Source organism: Scyliorhinus torazame, chromosome 16 (genome assembly GCF_047496885.1).
Source record: "Scyliorhinus torazame isolate Kashiwa2021f chromosome 16, sScyTor2.1, whole genome shotgun sequence".
In the NCBI taxonomy this organism is placed as follows: Eukaryota; Metazoa; Chordata; class Chondrichthyes; order Carcharhiniformes; family Scyliorhinidae; genus Scyliorhinus; species Scyliorhinus torazame.
Genome location: NC_092722.1, coordinates 80,034,621 through 80,046,119, shown reverse-complemented (window position 1 = coordinate 80,046,119; position 11,499 = coordinate 80,034,621). Strand labels below are relative to the sequence as shown.

The 11,499-nt window shown below is 57.0% G+C and overlaps 1 long non-coding RNA gene across 1 annotated transcript; it reads left to right on the top strand.

The window, feature by feature from the left end:
* On the top strand, nt 1-5,761 carry LOC140392899 (uncharacterized). The gene is made up of 2 exons (XR_011935448.1): nt 1-77; nt 4,491-5,761. It is a non-coding gene; the product is annotated as an uncharacterized lncRNA (long non-coding RNA).
* The last annotated feature ends 5,738 nt before the right edge of the window (nt 5,762-11,499 follow it).

Here is an 11,499-nt window from a genome sequence, read left to right as displayed (position 1 = left end):
AGCTCCCTAACCAGTCCCGTCGATACGACTGGTAGGGTGCGCTTGCTACCGAGCCAACCAGGCGTGCCCCAAATCAGGTAAGAACTCTCATGTGTACACATGTAAACAACCGCGAGAATTGGCGTGTCCACACCTTGACACCCGCGAGCACCTGCGTGTCAGCACACTGGCACATCCATGAGCATTGGCATGTGTGCGGATGTGCCAATGCTCACAGATACATCGATGCTCGCAGACGTGCCAGTGTGTAGACATGCCGATGTTCGCGGATGTGCCAGTGTGCGGACATTCCGATGCTCAGGATGTGCCAGTGTGCGGATATTCCGATGCTCGCGGATGTGCCAGTGTGCGGACATTCCGATGATCAGGGTGTGCCAGTGTGCGGACATTCCGATGCTCAGGCTGTGCAGTGTGTAGACATGCCGATGTTTGCAGATGTGCCAGTGTGCGGACATTCCAATGCTCAGGATGTGCCAGTGTGCGGACATTCCGATGCTCAGGATGTGCCAGTGTGTAGACATGCCGATGTTCGCGGATGTGCCAGTGTGTAGACATGCCGATGTTTGCAGATGTGCCAGTGTGCGGACATTCCAATGCTCAGGATGTGCCAGTGTGCGGACATTCCGATGCTCAGGATGTGCCTGTGCCAGTGTGTAGACATGCCGATGCTCAGGATGTGCCTGTGTGTAGACATGCCGATGTTCGCGGATGTGCCAGTGTGCGGACATTCCGATGCTCAGGATGTGCCAGTGTGCGGACATTCCGATGCTCAGGATGTGCCAGTGTGCGGACATTCCGATGCTCAGGATGTGCCTGTGCCAGTGTGCGGACATGCCGATGCTCAGGATGTGCCAGTGTGTAGACATTCCGATGCTCAGGATGTGCCAGTGTGCGGACATTCCGATGCTCAGGATGTGCCAGTGTGCGGACATTCCGATGCTCAGGATATGCCAGTGTGCGGACATTCCGATGCTCAGATTGTGCCAGTGTGTAGACATGCCGATGTTCGCGGATGTGCCAGTGTGTGGACATTCCGATGTTTGCAGATGTGCCAGTGTGCGGACATTCCAATGCTCAGGATGTGCCAGTGCGGACATTCCGATGCTCAGGATGTGCCTGTGCCAGTGTGTACACATGCCGATGCTCAGGATTTGCCAGTGTGTAGACATGCCGATGTTCGCGGATGTGCCAGTGTGCGGACATTCCGATGCTCAGGATGTGCCAGTGCGCGGACATTCCGATGCTCAGGATGTGCCAGTGTGCGGACATGCCGATGCTCAGGATGTGCCAGTGTGCGGATATTCCGATGCTCAGGATGTGCCAGTGTGCGGACATTCCGATGCTCAGGATGTGCCAGTGTGCGGACATTCCGATCCTCAGGATGTGCCAGTGTGCGGACATTCCGATGCTCAGGATGTGCCAGTGTGCGGACATTCCGATGCTCAGGATGTGCCAGTGTGTAGACATGCCGATGTTCGCGGATGTGCCAGTGTGCGGACATTCCGATGCTCGCGGATGTGCCAGTGTGCGGACATTCCGATGCTCAGGATGTGCCAGTGTGTAGACATGCCGATGCTCAGGATGTGCCAGTGTGCGGACATGCCGATGCTCAGGATGTGCCAGTGTGCGGATATTCCGATGCTCGCGGATGTGCCAGTGTGCGGACATTCCGATGCTCAGGATGTGCCAGTGTGCGGACATTCCGATGCTCAGGATGTGCCAGTGTGTAGACATGCCGATGCTCAGGATGTGCCAGTGTGCGGACATGCCGATGCTCGCGGATGTGCCAGTGTGCGGACATTCCGATGCTCAGGATGTGCCAGTGTGTAGACATGCCGATGCTCAGGATGTGCCAGTGTGCGGACATGCCGATGCTCAGGATGTGCCAGTGTGCGGATATTCCGATGCTCGCGGATGTGCCAGTGTGCGGACATTCCGATGCTCAGGATGTGCCAGTGTGCGGACATTCCGATGCTCAGGATGTGCCAGTGTGTAGACATGCCGATGCTCAGGATGTGCCAGTGTGCGGACATGCCGATGCTCAGGATGTGCCAGTGTGCGGACATTCCGATGCTCAGGATGTGCCAATGTGCGGACATTCCGATCCTCAGGATGTGCAAGTGTGCGGACATTCCGATGCTCAGGATGTGCCAGTGCGCGGACATTCCGATGCTCAGGATGTGCCAGTGTGCGGACATTCCGATGCTCAGGATGTGCCAGTGTGCGGACATTCCGATGCTCAGGATGTGCCAGTGTGCGGACATTCCGATGCTCAGGATGTGCCAGTGTGCGGACATTCCGATGCTCAGGATGTGCCAGTGTGCGGACATTCCGATGCTCAGGATGTGCCAGTGTGCGGACATTCCGATGCTCAGGATGTGCCAGTGTGCGGACATTCCGATGCTCAGGATGTGCCAGTGTGCGGACATTCCGATGCTCAGGATGTGCCAGTGTGCGGACATTCCGATGCTCAGGATGTGCCAGTGTGCGGACATTTCTGATGCTCAGGATGTGCCAGTGTGCGGACATTCCGATGCTCAGGATGTGCCAGTGTGCGGACATTCCGATGCTCAGGATGTGCCAGTGTGCAGACATTCCGATGCTCAGGATGTGCCAGTGTGCGGACATTCCGATGCTCAGGATGTGCCAGTGTGCGGACATTCCGATGCTCGGTGTGCCAGTGTGCGGACATTCCGATGCTCAGGATGTGCCAGTGTGCGGACATTCCGATGCTCAGGATGTGTCAGTGTGCGGACATTCCGATGCTCAGGATGTGCCAGTGTGCGGACATGCCGATGCTCAGGATGTGCCAGTGTGTAGACATGCGATGTTCGCGGATGTGCCAGTGTATGGACATTCCGATGCTCAGGATGTGCCAGTGTGCGGACATTCCGATGCTCAGGATGTGCCAATGTGCGGACATTCCGATCCTCAGGATGTGCCAGTGTGCGGGCATTCCGATGCTCAGGATGTGCCAGTGTGCGGACATGCCGATGCTCAGGATGTGCCAGTGTGCGGACATTCCGATGCTCAGGATGTGCCAGTGTGCGGACATTCCGATGCTCAGGATGTGCCAGTGTGCGGACATTCCGATGCTCAGGATGTGCCAGTGTGCGGACATTCGATGCTCAGGATGTGCCAGTGTGCGGACATTCCGATGCTCAGGATGTGCCAGTGTGCGGACATGCCGATGCTCAGGATGTGCCAGTGTGCGGACATTCCGATGCTCAGGATGTGCCAGTGTGCGGACATGCCGATGCTCAGGATGTGCCAGTGTGCGGACATTCCGATGCTCAGGATGTGCCAGTGTGCGGACATTCCGATGCTCAGGATGTGCCAGTGTGCGGACATTCCGATGCTCAGGATGTGCCAGTGTGCGGACATTCCGATGCTCAGGATGTGCCAGTGTGCGGACATGCCGATGCTCAGGATGTGCCAGTGTGCGGACATTCCGATGCTCAGGATGTGCCAGTGTGCGGACATTCCGATGCTCAGGATGTGCCAGTGTGCGGACATTCCGATGCTCAGGATGTGCCAGTGCGCGGACATTCCGATGCTCAGGATGTGCCAGTGTGCGGACATTCCGATGCTGATGGATGTGCCAGTTTGGGGACATTCCGATGCTCAGGATGTGCCAGTGTGCGGACATTCCGATGCTCAGGATGTGTCAGTGTGCGGACATTCCGATGCTGATGGATGTGCCAGTGTGCGGACATTCCGATGCTCAGGATGTGCCAGTGTGCGGACATTCCGATGCTCAGGATGTGCCAGTGTGCGGACATTCCGATGCTGATGGATGTGCCAGTGTGCGGACATTCCGATGCTCAGGATGTGTCAGTGTGCGGACATTCCGATGCTCAGGATGTGCCAGTGTGCGGACATTCCGATGCTCAGGATGTGCCAGTGTGCGGACATTCCGATGCTCATGGATGTGCCAGTGTGCGGACATTCCGATGCTCAGGATGTGCCAGTGTGCGGACATTCCGATGCTCAGGATGTGCCAGTGTGCGGACATTCCGATGCTCAGGATGTGCCAGTGTGCGGACATTCCGATGCTCAGGATGTGCCAGTGTGCGGACATTCCGATGCTCAGGATGTGCCAGTGTGCGGACATTCCGATGCTCAGGATGTGCCAGTGTGCGGACATTCCGATGCTCAGGATGTGCCAGTGTGCGGACATTCCGATGCTCAGGATGTGCCAGTGTGCGGACATTCCGATGCTCAGGATGTGCCAGTGTGCGGACATTCCGATGCTCAGGATGTGCCAGTGTGCGGACATTCCGATGCTCAGGATGTGCCAGTGCGCGGACATTCCGATGCTCAGGATGTGCCAGTGTGTGGACATTCCGATGCTCAGGATGTGCCAGTGTTCGGACAGGCCGTTGCTCATCCATGGAACACGGAGTGTCCATACATTGCCAGCTGCTCCGGGCCCCACTTCCCATGCCCTCAGCCTCATAGTCTAACACCTCTCTGTCTTTGTGTCTCAGGCCCCAGGAATGAAGAACGTGAACCTGCAAAAAACAGTCAGTGCACCGAGCCTGATTCTGGACAGCTACATTGTGTGAAGAAACACTGACCTGTTAGCTTCCAAGCAGCCCCATTAAACATTCAGATGCTCCTGTGGACAAACCAGGAGACTTGTGTCGTTGCTCCATTTCTCCCCCGCCCCACACCCCCACCACGCCACCCGCCCCCGGATTATATGAGCCGATCATTACTGCACCGGAGAGACAATTTTACATTACTCAAATCAGGAACATGATCAGAACTCACCCAGTCTCTGTTCAAATTTCATTACTGGAGGGCAGCAATTAATCCCCTCCGTCACATTGTATTTGTCTGTCTTTGTCTGTCTCTCTCTCTCTCTCTCTCTCTGTCTGTTTTTCTGTCTGTCTCTCTCTGACTCTCTGTCTGTGTGTGTGTGTGTCTCTCTCTCTCTCTCTCTCTCTCCCCGTCTGTGTGTGTGTGGCTCTCTCTCTCTCTGTCTGTGTGTGCGTGGCTCTCTCTGTCTCTGTCTGTGTGTGTGTAGCTCTCTCTGTCTTTGTCTGTCTGTCTCTCTCTGACTGTGTGTGTGTGGCTCTCTCTCCCTCTCTCTGTGTCTCTCGTCTATCTCTCCCCCTCTGTGTCCCTCCCCCTCTGTGTCCCTCCCCCTCTGTGTCCCTCCCCCTCTGTGTCCCTCCCCCTCTGTGTCCCTCCCCCTCTGTGTCCCTCCCCCTCTGTGTCCCTCCCCCTCTGTGTCCCTCCCCCTGTGTCCCTCCCCTCCCTCTGTGTCCCTCTCCCTCTGGTGTCCCTCTCCCTCTGTGTCCCTCTCCCTCTGTGTCCCTCTCCCTCTGTCTCTCGCTCCCTCTGTCTCTCGCTCCCTCCGTGTCTCTCGCTCCCTCCGTGTCTCTCGCTCCCTCCGTGTCCTCTCGCTCCCTCCGTGTCTCTCGCTCCTCCGTGTCTCTCGCTCCCTCCGTGTCTCTCGCTCCCTCCGTGTCTCTCGCTCCCTCCGTGTCTCTCGCTCCCTCCGTGTCTCTCTCTCTGTTCTCCCTCTGTGTGTGTGTGTGTGTGTGTCTCTCTCTGTTTCCCTCTGTCTCTCTCTCTGTCTCTTTCTTTCTCTGTCTCTGTGTCTCTCCCTCTGTGTCTCTCTACACAAATCCCCGTATCCCTCCCGAGATCTCGAATTGTTGAGCTTTTACAGCTGACCTTGGCTGCTCTAATTTATTTGTTTCATGATGTTTCCTTCACCCTAAAATAAACAATACCTGGCTAATATAAAGCTGTTTCTGTGTATCATTTCTGCTCTTCGCCCCCAAGGAAGGAGCCTGTCTTTTCACACAATGGCTACTGTCAAAGTAAATACCCCTGCTGAGGGACAAGCGGGGGTAACTGGTGATGACCTTTGCAGCAACTTCCCACAAACCGCCACTGACACTGCAGCACTCCCTCAGTACTGACCCCTCTGACAATGTGGCACTCCCTCAGTACTGACCCTCTGACACTGCGGAGCTTCCTCAGTACTGACCCTCTTACAGTGCAGCACTCCCTCAGTACTGACCCTCTGACAGTGCGGCACTCCCTCAGTACTGACCCTCTTACAGTGCAGCACTCCCTCAGTACTGACCCTCTGACAGTGCGGCACTCCCTCAGTACTGACCCTCTTACAGTGCAGCACTCCCTCAGTACTGACCCTCTGACACTGCAGCACTCCCTCAGTACTGACCCTCTTACAGTGCAGCACTCCCTCAGTACTGACCCTCTGACAGTGCGCACTCCCTCAGTACTGACCCTCTTACAGTGCGGCGCTCCCTCAGTACTGACCCTCTGACAGTGCAGCACTCCCTCAGTACTGACCCTCTGACAGTGCGGCACTCCCTCAGTACTGACCCTCTTACAGTGCAGCACTCCCTCAGTACTGACCCTCTGACCGTACGGCACTCCCTCAGTACTGACCCTCTTACAGTGCAGCACTCCCTCAGTACTGACCCTCTGACACTGCAGCACTCCCTCAGTACTGACCCTCTTACAGTGCAGCACTCCCTCAGTACTGACCCTCTGACAGTGCGGCACTCCCTCAGTACTGACCCTCTTACAGTGCGGCGCTCCCTCAGTACTGACCCTCTGACAGTGCAGCACTCCCTCAGTACTGACCCTCTGACAGTGCGGCACTCCCTCAGTACTGACCCTCTTACAGTGCAGCACTCCCTCAGTACTGACCCTCTGACAGTGCGGCACTCCATCAGTACTGACCCTCTTACAGTGCAGCACTCCCTCAGTACTGACCCTCTGACAGTGTGGCACTCCCTCAGTACTGACCCTCTGACAGTGCAGCACTCGCTCAGTACTGACCCTCTGACAGTGCGGCGCTCCCTCAGTATTGACCCTCTTACAGTGCAGCACTCCCTCAGTACTGACCCTCTGACACTGCAGCACTCCCTCAGTACTGACCCTCACACTGCAGCACTCCCTCAGTACTGACCCTCTGACACTGCAGCACTCCCTCAGTACTGACCCTCTTACAGTGCAGCACTCCTCAGTACTGACCCTCTTACAGTGCAGCACTCCCTCAGTACTGACCCTCTGACACTGCAGCACTCCCTCAGTACTGACCCTCTGACAGTGCGGCACTCCCTCAGTACTGACCCTCTGACAGTGCGGCACTCCCTCAGTACTGACCCTCTGACAGTGCGGCACTCCCTCAGTACTGACCCTCTGACAGTGCGGCGCTTCCTCAGTACTGACCCTCTGACACTGCAGCACTCCCTCAGTCCTGACCCTCTGACAGTGCGGCACTCCCTCAGTACTGACCCCCTGACACTGCAGCACTCCCTTAGTACTGACCCTCTGACAGAGCAGCACTCCCTCAGTACAGACCCTCTGACAGTGCGGCACTCCCTCAGTACTGACCCTCTGACACTGCAGCACTCCCTTAGTACTGACCCTCTGACAGTGCAGCACTCCCTCAGTACAGACCCTCTGACAGTGCGGCACTCCCTCAGTACTGACCCTCTGACAGTGCAGCACTCCCTCAGCACTGACCCTTCGACAGTGCAGCGATCCCTCAGGACTGACTCTCAGACCGTGCAGCACTCTCTCAGCACTGACCCTCTGACAGTGCGGCACACCCTCAGTACTGACCCTTCGACAGTGCAGCGATCGCTCAGTACTGACTCTCAGACCGTGCAGCACTCGCTCAGTATTGACTCTCTGACAGTGCGGCAGTCTGCCAGCACTGACCCTCTTGACAGTGTGGCGCTCCCTCAGTACTGACCCTTCGACCGTGTGGCATGCCTGCCGCCCTGATGCTTCGACAGTGCGGCACTCCGTCAGTACTGACCATTCAACAGTGCGGAATTCCCTCAGTACTGACCCTTAAACTGCGGCACTCCCTCATTGTGTCCCATCTTGACTGGTCCCTCAGCACAGATCTTCTGACAGCGCAGCGCTCCCTCAGTACTGACCCTCTGACAGTGCGGCATTTCCTCAGTACTGACCCTTTGACAGTGCAGCGCTCCCTCAGTATTTACCCTTCTACAATGCAGCGCTCCCTCCGACCTGACCCTCTGATGGTGTGTCTCTCTTTCTACTGACCCTTCGACAGTGCGTCGCTCCCTCAGTACTGACTCTCTGACAGTGAGGCGCTCCCTCAGTACTGACCCTTCGACCGTGTGGCATGCCTGCCGTCCTGATGCTTCGACAGTGCGGCACTCCGTCAGTACTGACCCTTCAACAGTGCGGAACTCCCTCAGTACTGACCCTTAAACTGTGCGGCACTCCCTCAGTGTGTCCCATCTTGACAGCTCCCTCAGCACAGACCTTCTGACAGCCCACGCTCCCTCAGTACTGACCCTTCGACAATGCAGCGCTCCCTCAGTACTGATCCTCTGATGGTGCATTTCTCCCTCTACTGACCCTTTGACAGTGCGGCTCGCCCTCAGTCCTGACCCTCCGACAGTGCGGCGATCAATCAGTACTGACCCTCCGCCAATGCGGCGATCCCTCAGTACTGACCCTCTGATAGTGCGGCACACCCTCAATACTGACCCTCCGACAGTGAGGTGCTCCCTCAGTACTGATCCTCCGATAGTGAGGTGCTCCCTCAGTACTGACCCTCCGACAGTGAGCTGCTCCCTCAGTACTGACCCTCCGACAGTGAGGTGCTCCCTCAGTACTGATCCTCCGACAGTGAGGTGCTCCCTCAGTACTGATCCTCCGACAGTGAGGTGCTTCCTCAGTACTGACCCGTCGACAGTGCGGCATGCCGTCAATCCTGACCCTTCGACAGTGCGGCGCTCCCTCAGTACTGACCCTTCGACAGTGCGGCACAACCTCAGTACTGACCCTTCGACAGTGCAGCGATCCCTCAGTACTGACTCTCAGACCGTGCAGCACTCGCTCAGTATTAACTCTCTGACAGTGCGGCAGTCTGCCAGCACTGACCCTCTTGACAGTGTGGCGCTCCCTCAGTACTGACCCTTCGACCGTGTGGCATGCCTGCCGCCCTGATGCTTCGACAGTGCGGCACTCCGTCAGTACTGACCATTCAACAGTGCGGAATTCCCTCAGGAATGACCCTTAAACTGCGGCACTTCCTCATTGTGTCCCATCTTGACTGCTCCCTCAGCGCAGATCTTCTGAGAGCGCAGCACTCCCTCAGTACTGACCCTCTGACAGTGCGGCGTTCCCTCAGTACTGACCCTCTGACAGTGCGGTGTTTCCTCAGTACTGACCCTTTGACAGTGCAGCGCTCCCTCAGTATTTACCCTTCTACAATGCAGCACTCCCTCAGTACTGACCCTCTGAGACTGCAGCACTCCCTCAGTACTGACCCTCTGACAGTGCGGCACTCCCTCAGTACTGACCCTCTGACAGTGCGGCACTCCCTCAGTACTGACCCTCTGATACTGCAGCACTCCCTCAGTACTGACCCTCTGACAGTGCAGCACTCCCTCAGTACTGACCCTCTGACACTGCAGCACTCCCTCAGTACTGACCCTCTGGCAGTGCGGCACTCCCTCAGTACTGGCCCTCTGACAGTGCGGCGCTTCCTCAGTGCTGACCCTCTGACACTGCAGCACTCCCTCAGTACTGACCCTCTTACAGTGCAGCACTCCCTCAGTACTGACCCTCTGACAGTGCGGCACTCCCTCAGTACTGACCCTCTTACAGTGCGGCGCTCCCTCAGTACTGACCCTCTGACAGTGCAGCACTCCCTCAGTACTGACCCTCTGACAGTGCGGCACTCCCTCAGTACTGACCCTCTTACAGTGCAGCACTCCCTCAGTACTGACCCTCTGACAGTGCGGCACTCCATCAGTACTGACCCTCTTACAGTGCAGCACTCCCTCAGTACTGACCCTCTGACAGTGTGGCACTCCCTCAGTACTGACCCTCTGACAGTGCAGCACTCGCTCAGTACTGACCCTCTGACAGTGCGGCGCTCCCTCAGTATTGACCCTCTTACAGTGCAGCACTCCCTCAGTACTGACCCTCTGACACTGCAGCACTCCCTCAGTACTGACCCTCACACTGCAGCACTCCCTCAGTACTGACCCTCTGACACTGCAGCACTCCCTCAGTACTGACCCTCTTACAGTGCAGCACTCCCTCAGTACTGACCCTCTTACAGTGCAGCACTCCCTCAGTACTGACCCTCTGACACTGCAGCACTCCCTCAGTACTGACCCTCTGACAGTGCGGCACTCCCTCAGTACTGACCCTCTGACAGTGCGGCACTCCCTCAGTACTGACCCTCTGACAGTGCGGCACTCCCTCAGTACTGACCCTCTGACAGTGCGGCGCTTCCTCAGTACTGACCCTCTGACACTGCAGCACTCCCTCAGTCCTGACCCTCTGACAGTGCGGCACTCCCTCAGTACTGACCCCCTGACACTGCAGCACTCCCTTAGTACTGACCCTCTGACAGAGCAGCACTCCCTCAGTACAGACCCTCTGACAGTGCGGCACTCCCTCAGTACTGACCCTCTGACACTGCAGCACTCCCTTAGTACTGACCCTCTGACAGTGCAGCACTCCCTCAGTACAGACCCTCTGACAGTGCGGCACTCCCTCAGTACTGACCCTCTGACAGTGCAGCACTCCCTCAGCACTGACCCTTCGACAGTGCAGCGATCCCTCAGGACTGACTCTCAGACCGTGCAGCACTCTCTCAGCACTGACCCTCTGACAGTGCGGCACACCCTCAGTACTGACCCTTCGACAGTGCAGCGATCGCTCAGTACTGACTCTCAGACCGTGCAGCACTCGCTCAGTATTGACTCTCTGACAGTGCGGCAGTCTGCCAGCACTGACCCTCTTGACAGTGTGGCGCTCCCTCAGTACTGACCCTTCGACCGTGTGGCATGCCTGCCGCCCTGATGCTTCGACAGTGCGGCACTCCGTCAGTACTGACCATTCAACAGTGCGGAATTCCCTCAGTACTGACCCTTAAACTGCGGCACTCCCTCATTGTGTCCCATCTTGACTGGTCCCTCAGCACAGATCTTCTGACAGCGCAGCGCTCCCTCAGTACTGACCCTCTGACAGTGCGGCATTTCCTCAGTACTGACCCTTTGACAGTGCAGCGCTCCCTCAGTATTTACCCTTCTACAATGCAGCGCTCCCTCCGACCTGACCCTCTGATGGTGTGTCTCTCTTTCTACTGACCCTTCGACAGTGCGTCGCTCCCTCAGTACTGACTCTCTGACAGTGAGGCGCTCCCTCAGTACTGACCCTTCGACCGTGTGGCATGCCTGCCGTCCTGATGCTTCGACAGTGCGGCACTCCGTCAGTACTGACCCTTCAACAGTGCGGAACTCCCTCAGTACTGACCCTTAAACTGTGCGGCACTCCCTCAGTGTGTCCCATCTTGACAGCTCCCTCAGCACAGACCTTCTGACAGCCCACGCTCCCTCAGTACTGACCCTTCGACAATGCAGCGCTCCCTCAGTACTGATCCTCTGATGGTGCATTTCTCCCTCTACTGACCCTTTGACAGTGCGGCTCGCCCTCAGTCCT